Below are 25,648 nucleotides of genomic sequence, written 5' to 3' on the forward strand. Positions count from 1 at the left end.
CATTGTGTATTATTGGCACCTTTGTCAAGGATGAGTTTACCACAATGTGTGGGTTTATTTCTGTCCCACTGATCCATACATCTGTTTTTATGCCAGTACCCTACATTTTTTGATTACTATAGCTTTGTAATATAGTGTGAAATCAGGAAGTGTGATGCCTCTTTGTTCTTCTCAAGATTGCTTTGGCTATTCAGGATCTTTTGTGTTTCCATACAAATTTTAGAATTTTTTTTCTATTTATGGGAAAAATTCTGTTGGAATTTTGATAGGCATGACATTGAATATGTAAATTGGGGCACTATGGACATTTTAACAATATTAATTTTTTCAATCCATGAGCATGGAATATCTTTCATTTATTTGTGTTTTGTTCAATTTTTTTATCAATGTTTTATAGTTTTCAGTGTACAGATCTTTCAACTTTTTGGTTAAATTTATTCTTAAATATTTTATTCTTTTTGATGCTATTGTGAATGGGATTGTTTTAAAAGGAACTCTTAAATATGATACTTCTAGACAAAAAAAACTGGAGTTTTTTTCTCAAAATGTATACAGTAATACATTCATTTATTTTTTGTTATCAGAGTGTTCTAATTCTTTTTCTCCCATTTACTATTATGCTGATATGTAGTTGGCCCAGGGTCAGGGACTATCAGCAGTCCCTACTATATATGGGTAAACATATGTACTTCTTTGTTATTTCCTGTTTTAAGATTCATTTATATTTATTTTTAACTATGAGTTATTTCCAACCTGTTAAAATTATTTTAAAAACATTTTTAATCCAGAATGTGAAAAGTCACCTTACTCAAATGAATTATTTTGACAATTTAATGAAGAATCAGATTATGAAGGGCTTTGCATGCTCTACCTGAAGTTTTAGTATCTTAAAGGCCAGGAGAATGTTCTGAAAATTTTTCAGCTGTACAGTGAAATAGATAGCTTATTGTTTTAGGAATTTGATAAAACTTGATGACTAATTGGATGTAGTGGATAAGGTGGGAGGAAGAGTCTCAGAGTGCCTTCTATATTTCTGGCTTCAGTATCTGGGTACATGGTGGAAGGGACCGTCAGTGGGAAGGCTGTGTGGAAAAGTGCTAACGCCGGATGGAAGATGGCCCATTTGGTTTGCATCTACTGAATTTGTGAGATCTATACATTTCTTGCAGGTGGACATGTTATGTGTGTAGAAATGCTGGTTTGAAATTCAGCATCCAACAGTCCTATCTCCTAAAATTCTTTCATCCTTTGGTTTCCATGGAACTTCTGCTTAGCACTGTTTCTCTGGGTTTCCTTCCACAGTCATGTTGGGCTTTTCTGTCTTTACCCATGTGTATAGCAGAGACCCTCCAGAGTTCTGACCGAGGGCCCTTTCTCTTCAGAGATTTTGCCCTACCCGGTGGCCTCAGCTACCATCTTGGGGTCATGATAATTGCAACTTAGGAGAGGTGCTAAGAAAGCTTGGGGGCAGAGAGCTAGAAGGAAAACCTGGAAACAGTAAAGTAATGGAAGTTTCTAGTGGGAAATTTGAAAAATCAGTTATTCACAGCATAACATTGTAATTAGAGATCAAGGAAAGGGACCTGCAGATGGTCTTTTCTTGGGAAAATTAGGCCACCTTTACCTGAACAAAGTCACATTGCAGTGCACATGGCTCACACCACATTGTAATGGGTGAGGGCGGGGGTGTAGGGGAGGTGACAAGAAGAGGAGATAGTGTACATAGATTAATTTGTGAACAAAAATAAAAGAAAGTTTGGGGCAGAAGTTAAAGAAATTGTAATTCCAGCATTTATATCTTTAATACAAAAGTTAAATAAAGCATAATGCAAAAATATTCATTGAAAAGCATTTGAGAAGAACAAGACTTTTATTTCACTGTATTTAAAAGAAAAAAATAGACATAATATCTTCATATATCTCTCCTCGATATTTTTTGTTGTTGTTTAGCATGAAAAAGAAAGCTTTCCATTTTTTAAACTTGATGAATAATGGGTTTTAAAACTTGGCTACAGGTTATATTATATCACACATAGGCTTCTACTAAATTTTATTAACATATATACTGACATCACAAAACATTCTCAAAGCAATTCGGGTTAATTCAGTCCCACAAATATGTATTGATTTTCTATTGAGAGGCAACTATTAAGCTAGGTAAGGGGATCCAAATAGAGATAACTACAGTCTCAAAAATACAATGCAGATAACCTAAAACTTATTTAATATGATGTGGTAAAATCCAAGACAGTAGTAGGTACTGTGAGCATTGGCAACAGTTAATCCAACTTAATGATTCAGGCATGAGGAACAATGAAGCAAACCTTGAAGAAGAAATAAATATTAGCCAGCAAGAGCAGAGAGAGGGCATTTAAGACAGAGAGTATAGTATGAGAAAAATACAGGTATACTCCAGAGTGTGTTACATGAATGACATTATAAGCAGTGTCTGATTTACTGAAACATAATTATAAATCATGGAGTAAAGGCTGAAGAAATAGATAAAAGCAAGTTTATGGAGAGCTTTATCTGTTATTATAAGAAACTAAATTTTATAACTGTATAAGGAGCTAAACTGTAGGTAGAGCACTGGAGTAACATGGTTGGAGTTATGTTTTTAGAAGACTATTTTTGTGGGGCACCTGGGTGGCTCAGTCATTAAGTGTCTGCCTTCAGCTCAGGTCATGATCTCAGGGTCCTGGGATCAAGCCCCGCATTGAGCCCGCATTGGGCTCCCTGCTAAGCGGGAGCCGGCTTCTCCCTCTCCCACTCCCCCTGCTTGTGTTCCCTCTCTTGCTGTGTCTCTCTCTGTCAAATAAATAAATAAAATCTTTTTTTTTTTAAAGAAGAAGACCATTTTTGTTACAATGAAGAGCAGGAAAGACAGCGGGGTGGTGTGTAGGAAAGAAATTAGGAGGATAATAACCCAGAGGTGAGATGACAAAGTCTGATGGGGATATGTAATAGAAATGGAAATGTAGGAAGGATTCAAGGTGAATTCAGATGGTAAGAGGAGCCAAGAGTATTTGGTGATGGCTGAGAAGTGATGGGTGAGCACAGAAGTCCAGCATGACTTGCAGGTGTCTCCCGTTGGTGCCTTGGTGGATCACAATGCCGTGAACCCATATAGTATAACAGGAAAAGAAAGAAAATTTGAATGGAGGGAAAAGGTAGAACATTTACTTTAGAATTGTTGAGTTTGGGATACCAGTGGAAGTTTCAGGTGGATTTGTCTTTGGATTCACAAATATGAAACTTAGCCCAGAGGTCTAGGCTGAAGACACAGATCTGAGATCACCATTTAAGCATTACTTAAAACCATGCGAATGAATGAGAACGCTTTATTAATGCAGAATAAACTTGTATGTCTTTCATACTTACCATTCAGTTTCCCTTCCAGTTTATTTTCTTTAACAACTCTACTTCATTTTAATGGAATGTTACCTGTTTGACCATGTTGTGGTCTAGGAGGAACACACCCATTTTGATTTAACCAAAGACATGGAAACTTCTGAATGGTAACCCTGTCTGTCCATGGTTTCTAATGTTCTGTTCTTACCAACATATCACTGACTTAGCCTCCTTTAAGTTATCTACTCCAAAAGTAGCTCTACCTTTCTGTGTTTCATGTACAGTTAGGGCTCTCACATGTGCCTGCTACCACCAATATGCTTCAGAGAGGGTGTTGTCAGTCTTTGTTCCCTGTGGTGGCAGCTCTTACTGATCACTAGAAACTTGGTGGCTTAAAGCAACATGCATTTATTATTTTACAGTTCTGGAGATCAGAAGTCTGAAATCAATTTAACTGGGCTAAAATCAAGATCTTAGCAGACTGACATCCTTTCCGGAGGCTCTAGGGGAGAATCATTTCTTTACCTTTTCTAGCTTCTAGAGACTATATATTCCATTGCTCATGGCGGCTTCCTCCATCTTCCAAGTGCAGCAGTCAACCACCTCTGCTCCCATCATCCCATCTTTTTCTTTCGCCTTTGACTTTCTTGTTTCCCCCTCACAAGGGTCCTTGTGATTACATCTGGCCCATCAGGGTAATACAGGATGACCTTCCCATCTCAAGATCCTCACTTAATCACATCTGCAAATTGTCATGTAAGATAACATTTACTGGTTCGAGATTAGGATGTGGACATCTCTCCAGGGCTACTATTTAGCTATCACATTGTCTGTGACTAGAAATGAACACAGTCGCTAGTCCTGGATTGCCATACTACTTCTAGGCACTATAAATATAAATAAGGTAACTGGTCATACTAAATTTAAATAGCATTCCTTGATTCCAAAGAAGCATATGCAGAGTAACTACAAAATAAGTGCTATCAGTTTTAGTTGCACGGTATCACTTGCACAATATCTAAGTAATTCTAAGAATTACGTGAATTTTATAGCCAGCCAATATAACATTTCTTTTCTTTCTTTCTTTCTTCTTTTTTCTTTCTTTCTTCTTTTTTCTTTCTTTTCTTTCTTTCTTTCTTCTTTCTTTCTTTTTTCTTTTCTTTCTTTCTTTCTTTCTTTCTTTCTTTCTTTCTTTCTTTCTTTTTCTTTCTTTCTTTCTTTCTTTCTTCTTTCTTCTTTCTTTCTTTCTTTCTTCTTTTTTCTTTCTTTCTTTCTTTCTTTCTTTCTTTCTTTCTTTCTTTCTTTCTTTCTCTTTCTTTCCTCCTTCCTTCCTTTTCTTTTTCTTTTTCTCTTTCTTTTTTTTTTTTTACCTCGGGCTCAAATTCTCCTTAATAGCTCCCTGAACTTGTTTTACACTTGCCAGTCATGTGTCCTTATGGAAGGGTGATAAATCCAGGTACCTGCCTTCCATTCTGGAAGTCAAAGACTCAAATGTTTTCTCTCCCTCTCCTAGTACAGCCAGGGGATTACTGCCTGACTGAAGTTTCACAGGTCAAATGCTCTACCCTGTGACTTGAATCTTGATCCAGTAACATGAGGTCAGAAGAAACAGTTGACATTTACTTATGTTGACCATGTAGCACCAAACCAGACTGCTTCTGTCTTTCAGGCCTCCTAGATCTCCTGTATTGCCTTAAATCCTGCCCGGTTCTCAGACTGCTTTCCAGCCCTCCCCTCCATTCTGGAAGCTTTCAGTATCTTTCCAATGAATTACTTTCTCCTAAGTTAGCCACATTTGGTTCTGTCACTTACAGTTAGAAAACCCTAATAATTGTAGTGTTACATAGATATTATCATTGCTAGGTTCAATCTACCATAAGAATTTTGTAAGAAAATTGATTTTCCACTTCAAATAATTTTATTCAGTAATGTCACCTGATTTGAGTTAGGGCATTCTTATTTAGGTGACCTCATTAAAATTCTATGGATTAAACATATTTACAGATCTGGAAATGCAACGTAGTTGCTTTTTCCAGATTAGGAAGGCTATTTTTTTTACTTTGCCTTTTTATGGAATCGTAGTTGAAGCATTAAGCACCTCTGCATAACCATTCTTGAATTGCCTGGGGAATATCTTTTAGAGATTTGTTAAAGCATTGGTGATCATGATACTACATACATGCTGAGGATTTACCTCCATTTCTTTGGATGTTTCATGGTTAAAAACTTTTTTTTCTTTAATGGAAAATCACTCAGTGAAATTGCGGAAAAGCGAATATTTATCTGAGTCATATTTTTTATGGAAACCGTTTTCACTTCTCTGCATTTTTAGAAGTGTTTCTTTAAAAAGGATATTCTATTAATATTTATAATTAGATATCACACAAAGCAGATGCTAAATCTTATGCTATAACTTTATCGGTAAAATTACATAAAGAAGATTATATACTCTTTGGCATAATGTTCTCTCTGGGAGCTGTAGAACAAAAGAAATTCTCCATGAAGACACCTTTTTTTTTTTTTTTAGTAGAGGAAAACAGGAAGGCGGTGATTACGATTATTTTAACTATTATCCAGAACATTAGTACTTAATTGATTGACTTTTTTCTCTTTGATCCACATCTCAGTTCACCTATTCACACTATCTCTATTCTTACTTTGAAGCCACGAGGATTCTTCCTATTTGCAGAGCATGTTAGAGGTGCCGTCCTCAGCCTCTGTGAACCGACCTGGCTTGCGGGGGGGGGGGGGGGGGGGGGTTTTGGGGAGTTTACTGAGGTCAGAGGCCGGATGGGAGAAAAAGGGATTGGTTTTTGTGATTACCGTTAGGCCAGTGCCAAGAGAAACCAATGGTATTAATCTTGTGTAATCTAATACACACAGCCACCCAAGAGCCATCTTTGTATTAGATGGGGAAACTGAGGTTCCGAAGAATACGTGTTTGAAAGTAATGGCACGGGCTTTGCACGTCAGTTCTCGTGAGTCTAGCCTCTTTCCACTACCCCCTTCTCCTCCCTGGCAATTACTTCAAAAATTCTAGTAGGGACCCCGAGGATGGAGAGTAGAGGACAGCAAACCCTCTGTCCGCCAATTGATCTCCTGTGATAAAAACTGTTAAATGAGTTCTGACTCCCTCTTAAAAAGACAAGGTTAGGGACAACGGCTGGCAAGATAAAAGCGAAGGTTCAATTCTCTCGAGACGCTGCTCCAGGGAACGGATAGGGCACGCCCACTAATGGGTGGCCTCCTTTCCGATTCCATCCCAGGGATGCGGGGCTTTCCCCTCCGTCCGGGTTGAGTGCGTGTGAGTGTACTTGCCACCGGAAGCCTGAACGGGCAGAACCCGCAGGCCAAGAGCAAGCTCCGGGAGACGCCGGGCGCCTCCCCGCGGCCTCGACGCACGTGCCTGGGCTAGGGCCAGGGCTAGTGGCCGCGCCGTAGTAGCTGGGGCGGGTGGGAGAGGCTGGCTCCGGGCCGCGGCCGCCGCCCGCCCGCCGGCTCCGGTGGTTGGGCGGAGGAAGCGCGGGACTCCTCCTCCCCACCGTATTAACATGCACCCAGGGGCGGGTGACCAGCCCAGCCTCGCCGCCCCAGCTCGCCGCGTCCCGGCACTTAGCCTCCGTGCCAGAGGCGAGCGCTGCGCTCCGGGCGCCGCAATCCCGAGGACACGGCCTCTCCGACACCTCCAGCCGCGGAGAGTCGGCAGCATCATCGGCGGGAGAGGTCGCAGCCGCCTCGGCTCCTATCTCGAGTCCTTCCCATCACCTCGCTGAGACCCTGTCCTGGCCGCGGGGACACCTCTTTTCGTCCTGCCCCCGAGGCTCGTGGGACCGACGGACGGACGCAGGGATCCAGGGCCGGACTGCGGGCAGCGGCAAGGTAACGCCGGGCTGCGCTGCGGGGCTGGGGCGTGCGCGCTCGGCGGCGGCAATCGGAGCCCGGGCCGCCGCCACCACCGTGATCCCGGCGCGCTGGGTGTCTCTTGCCCGCCGCTCGGTCCCCGCTCCTCTCGCCAGCGGAGGGACGATGGGCTGGGCTCCCCTGGCCGCTTCTCCTTCGCCATCCGCCGCCTGCGGCGCACTCCCGGACCCCCTGGGGACCCCAGGAACACGGGCGCCAGCGCGCCCCTCTCCGGGCTTGCGGTCCTGGCAGCTCCCCATTGGGGCCCAGGGAGGGGACAGATTTCTAATTGCGACAGGGTCCTGGAAGGGGGAGGGGAGAAGAACACTAGTTCTCGTCATCTCTACCGGCCAAATTCACATCTGCCCCCGCCCCCAACCCCTGGTACACCTTGCGGTGTTGGAGGAGGCTGCCCAACTGCAGGGGAGTTCTCGACAGGCTCCTGGGTTGTTTGCAAAGCAAGTTGTTGCACTTGCTTTTTAGGTGACATTTTGGCTTTGGTTGTGGAGAGAGCCTCCTCCCGTGTGTGTGTGTGTGTGTGTGTGTGTGTGTGTGTGTGTGTGTGCGCGCGTAAGTATGTGTGCGCGCGCGCGCGCGTATGAGAGAAAGCCAGAGAAAAAGAGACACAAAGAGAGACAGAAGCACGCAGGGGGAGACCGAGATACAGAAAGAGAGACACACACAGAGGATGGGATTCAAGGGGGAGGTCACTGTCGAGTCGCCCCTCGCCCGCGGCGGGGGCCAATTCCCGGCGAATCGCGAGGCCAACCTTGAGACGCGGTATTCAGTGAATTGAATGAGCGGGGCTGGAGCCGAGACCAAACAGGGACTTCTCCTCGGGGCTGGGAGAGATAACAAATTGCACTTTCATTGAGGGGCGGCTGCAGCTGCGGGAGGGACCTTCGGAGGGCCGCGTGGAGATGAAGACCCTGCATTCAGCACTCCGGCTGCTGCTCTCTTCGAGGAAGGCGAGCTGTCCCTGCTTCACCCGGTGGCCCCCGGGAGGCCGTGGGAAGGGGCGACCCGCGCCGGAGACACTGAGTTCCTGTGCCCGAGCGCCGTTCCCGCCCGCGGCTCCCGGGGTCGCCTTCCTCCAGGGCAGTAGGGCTGCGGAATTTTCTGTTTGAAAACCGGTGGTCGTGCGGAGGGGAGGGGGTTTGAAGTGGCCAGAGGGCCGGGACAGGGACGCGGGTGGGTAGATGTTTTCTTTTATGGACTCAGGCAAGACAACATTTACCCTCCTGACACAGTGAGCCTGGCTTGAGTTCGTGAGAGATTGATGCTTCCTGTCTCCCTTGGCATAACCTGTAAAGTTATGGAATTACAAGGATGAAAGACATATAATAAAAGTAACAATTAAAAAACAGATCTTTATCTTTTCTAGTCTTCATCAATGGCTTTGTAAAGTGGTGATGGATCAATCAGAGTTGTAGTCGGACACTGGGATGAAGAATGTTTAGAACTAGGAAAGCGATTTTAGGACCGAACTCAGAAACATCTTGCAAATTATTTTTGCCAGGAAGAAGCTAACTGCCTTTTGACTGTTATTTATAACGGAATTTCAGTTTCAGGAAGCAACTTTCTATTGGCCAATGTAATTTTGCATATATAGCAATAACTCGTTCTTCCAACTTGGACAGAAATGACATGGAGGCAAGAAATGTTATAAGTATCCCAATTTCTGTAATGTCAAAAGGGTAAAGTTTTCTTTGCTTCAGTTTTTACAAAGGAAATTCAAAGCCACAAAAACACATTGAATATGTATCTATGCAAAATATGTGAAATTTAAACGTCCATTGAGGTCATCAAAATTACTCGGTTCAGAAAATCTATATCTGGCATAAATAGGAAATGGAAAAGTTCATAGAAATCTGATGTCAGTAGCTATGTTTTTGATTTCCTTTGGATTTGTCACTTCAGGTTAAAGTTGCAGCAGGGGAAAGTCACTGCTTTGAAATATTCCAAGTTTCAGATCTAAAATTCCATAACTACTTTTGAAAAATAAAAAACAGAAAAGACAACAGACTCACTTAAGAGAAAATGTTACTTGAATGAGAAAAGCCTTGAGCACATTTGCAAATATAGGATATTAAAAAAGCTAGACCTATCTCTATTTCTCTGTATGTTTCTATCAAGGTTCCTATTCTAAGATTAGTTTGCCAAATAAAATATCGTATCTCAAATATTATAGGCAATATTAATATTGGCAAACTGAACTGATTGAGAGATTCCTGAAAACGTTGTGAAGGAATTTTCTGACAAAACTCCTCAAATAACACATGAGCAGTTGCGCTTTTGAGAGATAATATGCACATGAGTTTTCCCTGTGGGGAATTTTCATCGGTTAGTATCTTTAATTTCTCCTTCAACATAATTTTTTTTCTGCCGGGACTAAAACCTTGATGAAACATATCAGTAATTATTGAAAGCAAGACCTTCTTAAAATATTACCTAGCCCCTATAGAGAACTAGCTTAAAACTAAGTGATGTTCTACTTTCTAAATCCTTCTAAGCTTAAGTATCCTATTGAATCAAACTTGGAAATATAAATTGCATACACTTTGATTTAACTCTATTAGATATGTGCACCTTTGTTCCATATAGCCATCTAGATTCATTATTTTTTAAAATCTAAAAACTGGGGGGAAGGGAACTGAATTTTTACTAACTCCTCATTTAGAGATATGTAGCATAGTAATAGTTTCAGCTACAACTTAACTGTGGCAAGTACCATATTTTTTTGTAAAGCAACTTCTAGAAACAGAAAAAATCAGCATTCTGATTTTGATTTCATATAATATTTTAAATGGAGAAAGAATAGTAAAATGCTATCTAAATGTGTGTTTTTATAGTGAAGTTTATATGATAGAGTCCAGTTCATCTTCTGGTGTCTTCTTCATCATTCCCAGAAATTGCTCCACCCTTTATCAGATCCACTGTCCTCCTTGCAGAAGTTTTCTGTTCCTCTCAGGAAGCATTGAACTGGAGGGTTTCTATGAAGATTGCATCTCTATAGAAACCACACTTGCCTCTCTTTGCTTAATTTAAGGAAACAATGTAGTTGTAAGTTCTTTTGTTTCTTTTCTCTTTTTCGTTGGTAATTATGGCTTCCTGCTAGAGGAGAAGCACCATTAAAGCAGAAAGGCTGCAAGGACTTTTCAAAAATCTCAACACTTTGCCCAACCCCTCACCTTTCACATTTACAATCTTTGCCTTACCTTTGTGGGATGTTGTTCTCTTAATACATTTTTATTTTAAAGAAATACAATCACAAGAAGGCCCTTTTCTAGCATTCCCCAAATTTTTGTGCTGCTGAGACACTTGGAGCTTCAAAAGCACCCCGTGTCTTGTGCTGTCTTTTATGCTCAGAAGATCCTGAGGGCTTATAATTCTCCATTTTCAAAAAGAGGGATTTTTCACTGGCTCCCAGATGACTTTCTCTACCCGCCCCCCAACTTTTTTTAAATCATGAGGAATTTATAGTCTGATTCCTGTTACTGCCCAATGAAGGTGACGTTCTCTAGATGTGTGGTCTATCAGGAATTGTTAGAGATGCTGTTCCTTCTACCACAGAGCAGGATTTAGAACTAGTCTTCAGGCATTTGCTTTAATTTATTAAACATCCACTAATAACTCATTGTATGAGATACTAGGTACCAGCTGGTTTTCCTTTAACACATATTTGGTTTATGCAAAAAAATAATAAATATACCTTTAATACATAAAGCATTAAAGTATTTATGCATATTTGCTACACACACACACACACACACACACACACCCCACCTCCAAAAGTTGGTATTGCATATGAGATGCGTTGACCCCTCAATTTTACATTCTTCATTCTAAGAAATGGCAGGGACCAGACAAACTGGTGTACAGGTGAGAAACTAGAGTTATTCTCTTCCTTTATCGACTTAAAGGTTGGTGTGTATTGTTTTGTTTCCTCCTTCCTGTAGGAGTTCAGGATTGCAAGGTAAGTGAATCCCACTTCAGAAGACCAACTCATACACAGAAACCCACTGGACATACAGCTATAGATCTTTGGCCCAGATTCCTGGACCTTTTCCTGGGTAGTTGAGAATCAGTAAAATTGGGATATGATTGCCCCACTTGGGATTGTTGTGAATGAGATATCAATGCTCTGCATCTGCTGTGAAGATGCAAACCCACTTTCCTCCTGGAATTTGTCCCAAACCCAACAGTTCATTTTTATATTTACTTATCATCATTTGCTCACCTGTTGTCGTGGACAATTTCTAGATTTTTCTCTCAACATTTTGTGAGATTTATAAGCAGCAACACAAAAGTAAGCCATGAAGAGTGTAGTTTGGCAGTATATTAACTGTTTAATCCTGCCAGATTTTCTTAGTATTCAGCAGAGTAGGGGCTTGGTGAAGCCCTGGTTAAGCAGTTAGGAGAGGAGAGTTTGTGGTAGGGCTGGTTATTTCCCCAGCTCTTGTGTCCCCTTCTGCACCGGGAGGGCTCAGACACATTGAAATGGCTCCCTCAGGCGGCCTGTGGGGAGGTCTCTCTCTCTCTCTCTCTCTCTCTCTCTCTCTCTCTCTGTCTCTGGGCGTGTTTCCAGCCCTGCTGCTTTACTCTGTGACACGGTTTTGGATAATTTGAAAACATCTGCTAGAGTGACTCCCCTTGTAATTCTACCACTAGAGAACATTTATTAGTATATGATGGGACGACTGGCATTAACCCTTACTCTGACTTCAAGATCATACCCTTTGTCTGGAGACCCTGTCTTGGTTTCAGTTTCAGTGGAAACTCAGAGTGAAGTCTATTTCTGGACTAGAAATTTCCCTGCTAGATATCACTGAGATTTTTTTTACAAAACACATGCTGCCGTTTCAGAGGCAAATGGCATTTTGATCTTGTCTCAGACTTTGCAAACAACTCTTCCATGATATGATTCATCCTACTACTCTAGTAAAAAAGCAAGGTACAGTAGTCGCTCCCTTGGAAGCTCCTTTTCCAGACACTAACCCAGAAGGCTAAGTAAACTTTTCATTGTTTCCAACAGGGAGGCTTTTTTCCATTAGAGCCTCAGGGTGAGTGGGGTGGGAGGGGTGGGAGGGGTGGGAGGGGGGACAGGACCTTGAAGCAGTAAACCCATTTGGAAGTTTATTGTGTGAACCCTTGCCTAGGTGATTTAGAGACTCACCTGATTCTATAGCTTCTGTGAAGCAGGGTAAGATGTCTTTCCCCCACTTTCCCTGGAACACTGTTTCTTACATTATTTCCTCTTTCCTAGAACTCAGCTGAAAAGTAATTTAATCAGTGAGGCTCTCCAGTTGAATGCAGTTTTAGTGCTTTATACTTTTTTCACAGTCCTTTCACAGTAAATAACGATGCTTTTTTGACTTTTGTGATTATCCTATCAACTGTCTTCCTCACTGCACTGTGCATTCCATGAGGTCAAGAACTAAATACAGCCTGTTCACCAGAAATCAGCAATGCCTAGCACAGTCCCAGGCATTTAGTAAGTGGTCAGTAAACGTTGGTTAAGCGAGTGGGTTAATAAACAAATGAGTGAATGGAAATCTGTATTCAAACTGTGTAAGGACCATAACTGAGGGTAGTATTATGTGGCTTTTAAAAGCCCCCCACTCCCCCCCTGCTCATTGCAATCTTAAATTCTGCATTCTCTACTCTAATAATACTTGGTAAACACAAGGCTGATCCCAGCATGGCCAACATGTGAGGGGGTAGGTTTTGCTACATTTCCCAACTAGGGAAACTGCAGTCCCCTGGAAAACAAGAGGAAAGTTCTGAAATAAGGTAAGGATTAAAAAACAGAATAAAAACAAAAACAAAAAAAGCCTCCTGTCCCTTCCTCTTCCTCCTCTTTCTTACTCAAAATAGCCGTATGAATAGCTTAATCACTCCACCTGCATGTTTATTGTGAATGGAGTGCCCCCTCCCCAGGCTTAGCACTGGCTCATTTCTTACTCTCCAGGCCAAAGGATTGAGGACTCCTTCCTACGTCTCCATGGCATCTGATACATATTTGTTTCTTATTTCATTTCTGTTTATGTGCCTACCTCTATGAGACCATAAGCTCAGAGATAACGACTAGGATAGGAGTCGCATGTGGAAGAGACACAGATGTTCACTGGACGGTGAAAGATTGAATCAGATCACAAGGATGAGAGACAAATCTAGTGGGATGGAGAGATGTGGATACAACTGACTTTGTTGCTTGAGGCTGATTTCTGTGCAAGTACTTAGAACCTACGTGGCGTGCCTCTCACTAATAGGTGACGTTGGAATCTGCTATTTTTTAAAATTATATGGAATCACAGCCTTCCAAGTAATTCCGTGATTTTTTTTTTTTAATACTAGTTTCTGGCCAGGCATGTAGTATATTCTATCCCACTCTGTGCTTCTGAGATACTCGGATTGTGCAATGAGGTGGGGGCTTAACCTACCACTTGGTACCCCGCTTTCGTTGCCGGATCCACTATTCAGCCTTCAATGAGGATAAGTAAGCCCCAACATGGACATGGCTCATGTTATTATAAACTATGATGTGTAATAATTTATCTAGATTTGCTTTTCTTTTATTGGAAATTTAAAATATCTTGCTTTGATGATAAGAATCCTAGGGGATGTAGATGATTGATGTAGATACTGGCATGGATGTAGCCCCCAAGGACGGGCCAACAGACAAACAAAATTATGCTATCTCCCGTGTACTCATCAGCCTGGAGAATACAGAAGTGCAAACATTGTTCAGATCCTTGAGTGGCTTAAAATCTAATCCAAAGGATAAGATTAAAATGTAGAAACTAATTAGTAAGAACATGTTACAGAATAAAAGTAAGGGCTCAAGTATCTGGGACCAGTCATATTTATCCTGGGCTTTTATGGAGTGGCAGAGCTCAACAAAAAATGGGATCATTGTGGAATGTTCCCTAAAGACTAAGGTCTTAAACTGGGCTTCCCTGGATGGGTAAGAGTTAAATGGAAGAAGAGACAAGGCGGAACATTTACAAAGACACGGAAACGCAAAGCGACTTGGCATATTCCTGATTCAAGGAGATCCTCATCTGCTCTGGTTCCTCCAGTGCATTTTCATTAGAGCTGGAGATGAATTTGATTGAGAAGGACGGAGAATGTTTAGAGTTGATAGGGACATTGAAGGATTTTGAATAGACAGTGATACAGAGAAGGGGCCTCTTAGGCTGATGGAAGTAAATCTGTCGACCGCCAGATTGGAACAGAGAGAAGCATTAGGAGGCTGTTCATTAATTGTGGCATAAATGATGAGAACCAGGTCTCAGGAAGTAAAAATGGGGGAAAAGGAGACATGAAATATTTTGGAAAAAATTTCAACTAATGTTTGACTCCTTCCTTTCTCTTTTACGTATAACTGTGTCACAGACTTTTTTTTAACTCTTTATCATTAATTAAAAGGTATTGTGAACTACAGTAACATCAAAAAATTAAATATTAAAATAAAACCTATGTGTCCACTCCCCAGATTATGAAATAAGTCGTTATACATACTGTTAATACTCCCAGAGTACTCTTTCTCCAAGCATGTCTCCCCTCATGGTACCCTCTCTAGAGGCAGACCTCAGAGGTATTCCACGTTAGGCTCCAGAGGACTGTACTAAAACGAATATCACAATAAAGTGAGTGAAATGAATGTTTTGGTGTCCCAGTGCATTTAAGTTACGTTTACACTGTACTGTAGTCTATTAAATGTGCAATAGAATTATTTCTAAAATACATGTATGTATTCATACCTTAGTGAAAAAATACTTTATTGCTACAAAATGCTAGCCATCCTCTGAGCTTCCATCAAGTTGTAATCTTTTTTTAAATTTTGTTCAAAATATATTAATTTCGTTGCTTTTTTTTAATTATGTCATGTTAGTCACCATACAGTACATCATTAGTTTTTGATGTAGGGTTCCATGATTCATTGTTTGCGTATGTAATCTTTTTGCTGGGGGATGGGTCTTGCCTCCTTGTGGCTGCTGAGTAATCAAGGCAGTGTTTGCTGAAGGTTGGGTGGCTGTGGCAATTTCTTTTTTTATTTTTCCTTAAACGTTTATTTTCATTTTATACTTTTTAAAAATATTTTATTTATTTGTTTGATAGAGAGCGTGCATGAGAGATCATGAGCGGGGCGGGTAGAGGGAGAAGCAGACTCCCCACTGAGCAAGGAGCCCAATGCAGGACTCAGTTCCAGAACCCTGGGATCCTGACCTGAGCTGACCGCAGATGCTTAACTGACTGAGCCACCCAGGCGCCCTGTGACAATTTTTTTTTTTTAAGATTTTATTTATTTGTTTGAGAGAGAGAGAACGAGAGCTAGCACGAGAGGGAAGAGGGTCAGATGGAGAAGCAGACTCCCTGCTGAGCAGGGAGCCCGATGTGGGACTCGATCCCAGGACTCCAGGATCATGACCTGAGCTGAAGGCAGTCACTTAACCGACTGAGCCACTCAGGCGCCCAACAATTTCTTTAAAAGAAGGTAGTTGATGAGGTTTGCCACATTGATGGACTCCTCCTTTCACTGGAAAGCTTAGAGGTCATTGTAAGGTTATTAACTTTCCTAATTTCAACATTTTTGTGTGTCAGGGAACAGGGAGGCTGGTGGAGAGGGGGAGAGACAGGGAATGGCTGGTCAGCCGAGCAGTCAGAACGCACACAACATTTATAGACATTTATAGATTAAGTTCACGGTCTTATATGTGAATGGTTCATTGCACCCCGAAACAATTACAAAGTAACAGCAGAGATCACAGATTGCAGGTCACCATAACAAATATAATAATAATAATAATAATGAAATGAAAAGTTTGAAGTATGGCAAGAATTACCAAAATGTGATAGAGAGACATGAAGTGAGCAAATGCTGTTGGAAAAATGGTGCCGATAGACTTGCTCAATGCAAGGTTACCACAGACATTCAGTTTGTAAAAAAAAATGCAATAAAGTGGAATGCAATAAAATGAGGTATTTCTGTACTGAATTCTGTGTTTATATTCCCACGCATTTCCTTGTGCTTTGCTATGTATTTATGTGTACTTAAGCAATATAGTCTCATTTTGCTCTTTTTAAACTATTTAAATAATAACAAGCTCTGTAGTCTTTTTCACCTTACTTTAATTGATTAGTATTTTATTGATACATGTAGCTCATTATTAGTCATTTATAGTGCAATATGGTATTCCATTGCATAATATATCATGATTAATGTATCAGTCATCTGTTGGTAGACAGTCAACAAGGCTGCTATGAACATTCATATGCATATTTCCTGTGCTAACAAAGGAACCTCTCCTTAGCATATCTCCTTAGGAGTGGAATTAGAGGAGGGGGGGATTTGTACCTTCACATTTAGAGGATAATGCCAAATTACCAAAAAAGCATTCTACCTCTTTATACTCCCACCAGCAATCTAGAGGAGCCCTTTTCTTTTTTTCCATATCTTTGCCAATACTTGGTGATACATTTTATTTTTTGCCAGTCTTATGAATGCGAAATGATAGCTTTTTATAGTTTAAATGTGTTGTTCCCTGACTGACTGCTAGTAATGTTGATCATTTTTTCCTCTTTTGATTGACATTCAGGTCTCTTTGGAATGCTTATTCATACATGTTGTCCACTCTCCCACAGCTTTAAAAAAAGTTATTGATTTGTAAGAGTTATTTATATATTCTGAATACCAGAGTTTTTTCTGTAATATGCATTTCAATGATCTTCTCCCAACTGGTGGCTTGTCTTTTCATTTTTATGATGTCTTTGGGTGAAAAGAGTATTTTATTTTGAATTCCAGTATAATTAACATACAGTGTTATATTAGTTTCAGGTGCACAATATAGTGATTCCACAATTCTATACATTACTTAGTACTCCTCATGTTAAGTGTACTCTGAATTCTCATCACCTGTTTCACCCATCCCTCCACCTACCTCCCCTTTGGCAACTGCCAGTTTGTCTTCTGTATTTTAGAGTCTGATATTTTTTTTTGTCTCTTTTTTTCTTTGTTTTGTTTCTTAACTTCCATGTAAGCATGAAACCGTATGGTATTTGTCTTTCTCTGACTGATTTCTTTCACTCAGCATTATCCCCTCTAAATCCATCCATGTTGTTGAAAATTACAAGTTCTCCTCCTTTTTTATGGCTTGAGTAATATTTCACTGTGTATATAAACAACATCTTTATCCATTCATCTATGGATGGATACTTGGCTTGCTTCCATTTATTGGCTATTGTAAATAGTACTGCAATAAACATAGGGCTGCATATATCTTTTAAATTAGTGTGTTTGTATTCTTTGGGTAAATACCTGGTAGTGTAATTGCCGGATCATAAGGTAATTCTATGTTTAAGTTTTCAAGGACCTTCTGTACTGTCTTCCACAGTGGCTGCCCCAGTTTGCATTCCCCCCCAGCAGCATGGGGGCTCCTTTTTCTCCACATTCTTGTCAAGTGCTGTCGTCTTGATTTTAGCCATTCTAACCCGTGTGAGGTGATATCTCACTGTGGGTTTGATTTGCATTTCCCTGATGATCAGTGATGAGCATATTTTCATGTGTCTGTTGGCTACCTGCATGTCTTCTTTAGAGAAATGCCTGTTCATGTCTTCTGCCCATTTTTAAATCAGATTATTTGGTTTTCTTGGTTTTGAGTTGTGTAAGTCCTTTTCATGTCCTAGATAGTCTGAATGTTTTACCACAAACAGGGATTTCTTTTAAAATGATTGCTTCAGAGCCCTCTCTACCCTGGAAGGCTGGTCAAATCTCACCTCTCATAGGAAGTACTCTAGGCCAGGGTAAACTCTCTTCTGAATTCCAGTTACATTTTTCTGGATCATTTACTCTATGATTTACATTTTAAACCTTTTATGTGAATACTCCTAGATTTTAAGCTCCTTTAAGGGATTCATTGGCTTAGGTACTTCTGTCTCTCTCCAAGGCCTAAGCACAAGAGCCAGAAGAGTGGGTTTTCAATGGGTCACAGTTGCTTTCTTGATGATTAGTAATTAGTTACTGGAGATAACATCGGCTGAGTGGGGATTTGGGTTGTGAGGACATTGGGATTACTGACATTGCTGGAACATATAAGAATTTGGGATAGGGACCTAATTCTTAGTGAGTAAATTGAGCTCTATTTTGTTTATGTTGACTTTTGAGACAATATTGGACATGTTCCTTCAGCAACTTGGAAAACATTAAAACCGAGTTTTAGAAAATGACAAAATTTGTGGTGTTGACTAGGGGGTTAACTGCTGGGAGGTGATCGGTAGATTCATGATGCTAACAGCTGTTTCTGTGTTCCAGATAGGGATATTCCCCCAACCCCACTCTGGATTCTACTATCCTGAGTTATCTAACTAGCTAGATGGCTTTGAGCAAGTTACTTAATTTTTCTGAGCCCGGTTTTCTCATCTGAGAAATGAGGATAACTATATTTACATATCAGAGTTTTTGAAAGGATTAAATGAGCCAACCTATGTAAAGTAATTCAATGGGGGTCACCCAATAAATGCTGTTATTAACAATATATTTTATCTGGGGGCACCTGGGTGGCTCAGTCAGTTAAGCATCTGCCTTTGGCTCAGGTCATGATCCCGGGGTCCTGGGTTTGAGCCCCACATCGGGCTCCCTGCTCCACGGGGAGACTGGTTCTCCCTCCCCTCAACCCCCATCCCCTGCTCATGCTTTCTCTGGGGATCTCTCTTTCTCTCAAATAAATAAATAAAATCTTAAAAAAAACCCAATATATTTTATCTGTAAGAACTAATCTGCCAACCATTTTTTTTCACATCAAAGTAGCATCAAGAATTTAAAAAATACTTGTCTACTCATGAAATATTTCTCCTATAGAAAATTCCTACATCTTATTTTATGTTCCTTTATTATCTGACACCGGTGACAGCAATTTGCTGAACAAGTTCAATAATAGCTAGTATTTATTCAGCACACACTGGTCTTTGTGGTCTTGCAGGATACAACTTTCAGTCTTGCCTGCATGCTCCATGTGCTGCATCTATAGGGAAAGAAGCCTCAGCCCCTACAGCCCAGCCTCGTCTGATATTGTGGTGAGAATACATTATTTACTAAGGCATATTACCAGGACAGGGGAAAAAATCCAAAGGCTACCCAGAAAGAGGAAGTTACACTGGATCGTTACAGAAGAGCATGTCCTAAAGGTCCTGAGGAGCCCTGAAGTAGTTGTACATTGGCAGGTGGAGCACACATGTCTTCTAATTGCATCCACCTTCCCTGCTCCGTGGGGTGTAACTTCTGCTTTCTCCTAGAAAGGACTCAGCAGATGAAAACCAGTACAAATCAGGATGAGAATTTTACTCATTGATTAGGTGGGAAAACTCCATTGTTTTTTCATTAAAGGACATGTTTGTGGATAATTAATCCATTAAGTAACACAATATTTCTTATCTTTGTGATTTAGGTTTAAAACCCCACAGAACATCATACAAAATACTTTTTCTCAAGTCTTTATCCTTCAGGAATTCCTTTTGGGTAGAAATGTTGGCACACATGAAATGGCATGATATGTTCCATAGAGAGATGATAAAGTCACATTAATGTAATTTAAGTGTTGGCAGTACTAATTTACAGATATGGTGTGTTCCAAAGATGTGCTTAAAAGATGAATATTTTTGGACATCAAACAGGATTATCCCATAGAAATTGCTATCTGATGGTGGCTGGCTTCTAAAGATAAATTTCTAGAGTATTTTTGACCCATTTTCTACAAACAGTATTACTCTAATGAATACCACATCTATCTAAAATTCAGGACTCTGTATCTATTAAAAAAGAGTAATTCTAAATTTTTTAAAGATTTTTATTTATTTATTTATTTATTTTTCACTGGGGAGGGTATGTGCTATGGTAAGATTTTTATTTTTAACTAAACTCTACACCCAACACGGGGCTCGAACTTACAACCCGAAGATCAAGGGTCGCATGCTCTGCAGACTGAGCCAGCCAGGCGCCATAAGGAATTCTAAATTTTGACTGGGGACACACAGTACTCCTTCTGCCACAGAGTTAGGAACTCCCTGCTTCTGCCAGTGGTCAGATGCTGGATGATGCTCAGACAATATTCACAGTGGTATGGTTTCCATTGAGCCAGGACCAGAATCCAGTGAGGGGATAAGGAAACCAAAAGCTCTTACTCATTCACACTAATAATTGTTAATTGTCTACATTTATATAAACTATTTCTCTTTACTTAAATTTGAATAAAGGAAGAATAGATCAAGACATGTATGTTATTTAAAAGTTAGATGTCAGCAGGTTAGGAGTGATAAGTAGAACTGTATTTCTTAGTACTTAGGTCATTTTTGCCAGATTTTTTTCTGTATGCATTTCAGATCCTGAAGATAGCCACTACTGGATGATGGGAATTAACCAATTCATTCATTCACTCATTTAGTCAACAACAATTTTTTGTATAATTGGTATATGTTAGGCACTATTCTAGGTGTTTTGAATTTGGTCCTGCACAACAAAAACAAAAGAGGCATGCCATTGAGGAACTTAAAATCAAGTGGGAGGAAACAGACAATAAACAATAAACATAATAAATACTTCATTTACAATGTTAGAAGGATTGACAGCTGTAAAAAAGATTGGATCGGATGAAAGAGATCATTGAAGTACTGTTCTTCGATAGATTTCTGGTATAGAAGGAAATGAGGTTTTTGTTTGTTTTTTAATTCAGACCTTCACTTGAAATGTTCTAGCTTTAGGATTTGACAACTCTCTAAGAGAGATGTGTGGTTACCTTCACTATTGTGTCATTCTTTTATCCTTTCTGTTTTAACAGGTGTGTGTATACTCTGCAGACATAGTATCTCCCGTATTGCATTATAGCTAGTTGGGTTTTTTAATCTCCCACTAGACTATGAATTATAACGTAAAGCATGTTTCTTACAAACTTCTCTTCCTGTAATAATAATAGTGATTATATATCTTACTGAATGTTTGCTATGCCCTAATGCACTAAGCACATTATGCCAGCATTATTTGGAAAGTGGTATGCTTTATAGAATATCTTCTTAGACCACAGAACTACCATGGGTAGAGCTGATAATTGAACTGAGGTCTGTTAGCACTAAGTTCTTTGTTTTGTTTTGGTTTTTTGTTAGCACTAGGTTCTGTACTCCCCTGGTGCCTAACCCAGTGCCTGGCACTTGGTGGGCATCCAAGAAATGTAGAGTGAAATGGAAATCAAATAAGCCTAATCTTGTGAAACTCATTAAGTCTCAAAAATGTGTCTCCAGGTGCCTGTAAGTTATACCCTCCTCTTGTTTTAAATTGTTTGACTTCAAGGCCTCACTGTCCCAAGAGGTGGTTATTTGGAAATTTCTTGAAGTGACACTTTGCTTTTTTTTTTTAATTTCTTCCTCCTGTTTCCATATATCTCATATGTGGAGAACACGATAGAAATAGAATTACTTCTGTTGAAATCACAACCCTCTAGTTTGAAGGCAGAACTACTTTGCCCTCTAATGTCTGTTGTAATAAAGAATCTTCATGCATCCTTTTGTTGTTGTTGTTGTTGTTTTAGTTTTACCTTGATTTTTGCTAGTACCTGCTTCAGTGGGTTCTTTCAAGATGCAGGCATTTTGATGGCATCAAGAACCAAGTGCATAAATAGGTTGTGTTTGGCTTGACATCTGCTTTCTACCTGCTTCTTCCTACTTGTCAGACAAATTTTGTGTGACAGAGGTGAATCTCAGTGGGACCTTCTAGGGGTGTGACCATCTGCTTGCTCTGAGGAAAATCAGTCCCTTCTTTCCAGGAAAGGGCCTGTTGGCCGAAAGAGAAACTTGAGCTGTCTGCTTCCTGTTGAGTAATCTATTTGAAAGAATAAATGAGAACATTCCTCAAAGACAAAGAAGCACAAACACAGATGAGGTCTTCCATAAAGAACACAACTTAGAGAACACAATTAACAAACCTGACACATCTCTTGCAAGGTTCAGATTAGGACTTTGGTGGCAAGGGGAAACAAAGATGTTAGATTATCCTCCTAAAATATCCCTGAAAGAAAGAGCTTATTGCTTCTTGCTTCTTAGGATTCTTTGCAATCCAGCATGATGGAATTAAAAAACTTCCAACTGTTTAAATACACCTTGGTAAATCAGCATTATTATACCTTAACTCCAGAATAAGGTGATTCAACTGACCTATAAAGCAGTAGAATGCTCCTATAGTTTTTTTTAACTTTAATTTTTGAGGAAAAAGGCAAGTTGACTGTATAAGTATCTCTGCCTCAGATAAATAAGTGTTGATACAGGGTGTTTAGCTCAGGTCAGTTAATAGAAGCCAAAATGAAGATAAGTACAGATAAAACTGAATGCCTTTTATGAAGTCCTTGCTGTCATGATACTGTCACAGACAACAAATGCATTTTATAAATGAAATACCTTAAATCTTTCTTCCCATGTTTCTATATAGATTATTTCTAATGTTTTTGTTCAGAATTTACAATTTACATCCCAAATGAATTTGAATGTCTAATTGACATAGGACATAAACTTAGTAGAAGTTTTAGACAGGTACTAGTAAAAGTAATGTACTAACAGTAATGCATTAATTTGTTGAAGGCAGAAAATAAATGGCCAAAGGCTTGGCTATTTTTCAATCTACAAGTGTCCTACATTGAAATTCAAATTCAATTTATATTAGACATGTTCTTAAAATTAATTTGTATACACAAGTATGGAGTATACATGAGTCAAAACATTTTATTGGAAATTCTGTAATTGAAATTGAGAAGTTCACATCACACAGTTACATATGTTCAGATAAAGGTATAAGAGTAACAAATATTTTCTAAGGTATTTTGTTCCATCTGCCTGGAATTTTGCTCCATTCCTACTCTCAACTCCTTTTCACAGGACTGCTTTTTTTTTCCTCATTAATGCCACTTATGACTACCATTTGAAAAATGCTTCAACCTGTCCCCATTTTTCTTTTTCTCAGCATCCTGGCATAGAGTTTCTCAACAAATATTTGTCAAATATTTGTTCTTAATAAAAGTTTTTCCAGAGAATGAATACGAAGTAACAAAGTTCTCAGTAATTTAAATTTCTTGCTTATAATACCAAGGCATGTTTGAACACAAAGTTTCAGTCATTTTTAGTTGACTACATGGAGTTTAAAGTTTTGGTTTTAAGTCTGAGTCCTACAAATATGTCAACTCCTTATAAGTGTTTGGAACTCATCGTCAGAAATAGAATTATCCCTATTTCAGACAGGCTATTGAGAAAGAAGGTCAGAGTAGGATTCAGTCCACTGAGGCTAGTAGGATGATGGGGTGTTACAGAATGCTGGGGCAGGACTGAGCAAAGTCACTAATTCAGCAAGTGAGTACCAGGGGAGGAGGGTTTCTCAGAGCTGGGGATCAGTGATGGAAAGGAAGTGATGGGAAGAAAGTGCAGTAGTTCTTTACTGAGCCTTTTAAGGCAGTTCACAGGAAGCTCCTTCTCTTCCTACCATCACCTTGCCAGCAGCAGTGCTCTCAAAGTCTGTCTACCCTTGTGTGACAGAGATAATTGTGTGATTTTGAGGTTCTTTTAAAATACTAATATTCTATACACTATAATTTCAGATGAGACTGGTATTCCGTGAAAGTTTCACGAAATATGAAATACACACTAAAGTTGAATGACTTTACAAATCATGTGATTATAACGATCAATAGGCTAGGGACCCAGCAGTTAATTTTGAAACACTAGGAAACCCATGGAGGGAGATTGAGTATGTTTTATGTAAACTAGGTAGGTAGTAAGTGTAACAAAGGAAGCTGAAGATGAACTAATTTCTTTGGGGAACTATGGGATATATTTTTGAACAGGGAGACTGATAAATGTGATGAAGGGAAGTTGGGAGAATGAGGGCAATGGGGTGGTGTTGGGGATAAGTAATGAGGTGATGTTGGGGAGTAAGTGAGGGGGATGGTGTTGGGGTAAGTATTGAGATAGCATTGGGGTTAAGTAATGGGGTGGTGTTTGAGGGATAAGTAATAGGGTGATGTTGGGGGTAAATGAGGGGTGGTGTTGGGAGTAAGTGAGCACTGGGAGGGAGCATGAGATATTTTAAACAGTTGTGGGGGTTGAAAATCTTGGGAATAAGATATCTAAGAAGGATTTGTAGAAGTTTTCTATGTCATACACTATAAACATCCTACAGAAAGATTTACATTATTCTTCATAATTTCTGGAACCATTTTTTAATCCATCAGATGGAGTCAGGTTTCAAGTCATTACAATTGTGTATATACTAATAAGAGTGAATAAATAAAAGTTGAATACTTTTAAGGATCATGGGCTGAAACATAATGGCCAGAATCATTTTAAATAGGGAATTAAAGTAATGTGGGATGTATTAGGTGCTAGCATCAGTCTAGTATTTCAAAAACCTTTATTGGTGATTTCTTTGCCATGTACTATGTTTGGTACTGGGGTAGAAAGGTACCAGGTCATGGAGGGATTAGCATATATGCAAAATTCAGCAATATGTTGTAATAAAGCACACAAGAGATACTGGCAGAACCCAGGGAAGATGGTATGTAAATCTTCCAAATGAAACTACGTAAGTTCTTGAGTTGTTTTTCTGAAGGGGACGGCCCATTATTTTGCTGACAAAAATTAGCCCTAGTAAAAGGAAATAAATACCCTTTCTCTGGTAATTCCTGTTTCTCTACCTCAAAATATCTTCCAACTCTATGCAGTGGGCAATTCAAAGGTTGTAAGAAGCAAGTAGAAATGCCATTTCAGTATATAATTGTTTTAAAACCATATTTACTGTGCAAGGAAGAGAAATTGGTAAACAGAACTAAGATCATACCAGCATAGTATATTATTTTATATCTTGTTAATTGATCAATTATTTAGCAATTCTGAGAAATGCAAAAGAGGTTGCAAATGTTATCCCTAGCTTCAAGCATCTCCCCTAGCTTGCATGTTAGAAGAGACTTGATTATTTTCCCTATCTCTAAAGTTTCATTAAAAAGTCTTTGTCAGTGTTTCAGTCAGTCGATATTCTTCATAAAATTTCAGAAACGAAGCAGCCCGTCTGTTCCTAGAGCACTGTCATTTCTCGGGAACTTTATCGGATTTTCCTCTTGGCTGCTTTATTGTTGTTTTGGAAAAATTGTTTTTCTTCTTTATCTTGGAGACATAGATGGAGAAAACCAAAGTCTTCCTTCCATTGTTAGAGATTATTCCTTTGTTTCCTAAAGACAAATTGAACCTTTTATAATGGTTTCTAAATTATTGATGATATTTTCTAAATACTTTATTGGCATAAATTGGACTTCGAATGAACAGAACTGTTAATAGAGTGCTTTAGGTAAACATAACCATTATTAGATCTCGTGAA

At 39.6% G+C, this 25,648-nt stretch overlaps 1 protein-coding gene across 5 annotated transcripts in view; it reads left to right on the top strand.

The window, feature by feature from the left end:
• Positions 1-6,945: 6,945 nt before the first annotated feature.
• Positions 6,946-25,648, top strand: part of DLGAP1 (DLG associated protein 1) — a 932,188-nt gene continuing 913,485 nt past the window's right edge. For 3 of the 5 annotated variants that reach the window (XM_027575621.2, XM_027575619.2, XM_027575622.2), the window contains exon 1: positions 6,946-7,230. The gene's annotated coding sequence lies outside the window, so the exon portion shown is untranslated. The remainder of the gene's footprint in view (positions 7,231-25,648) is intronic. The other 2 variants (XM_027575617.2, XM_027575618.2) reach the window with 1 other exon arrangement.

The sequence above is a fragment of the Zalophus californianus genome, chromosome 14 (genome assembly GCF_009762305.2).
Source record: "Zalophus californianus isolate mZalCal1 chromosome 14, mZalCal1.pri.v2, whole genome shotgun sequence".
Classification (NCBI taxonomy): domain Eukaryota; kingdom Metazoa; phylum Chordata; class Mammalia; order Carnivora; family Otariidae; genus Zalophus; species Zalophus californianus.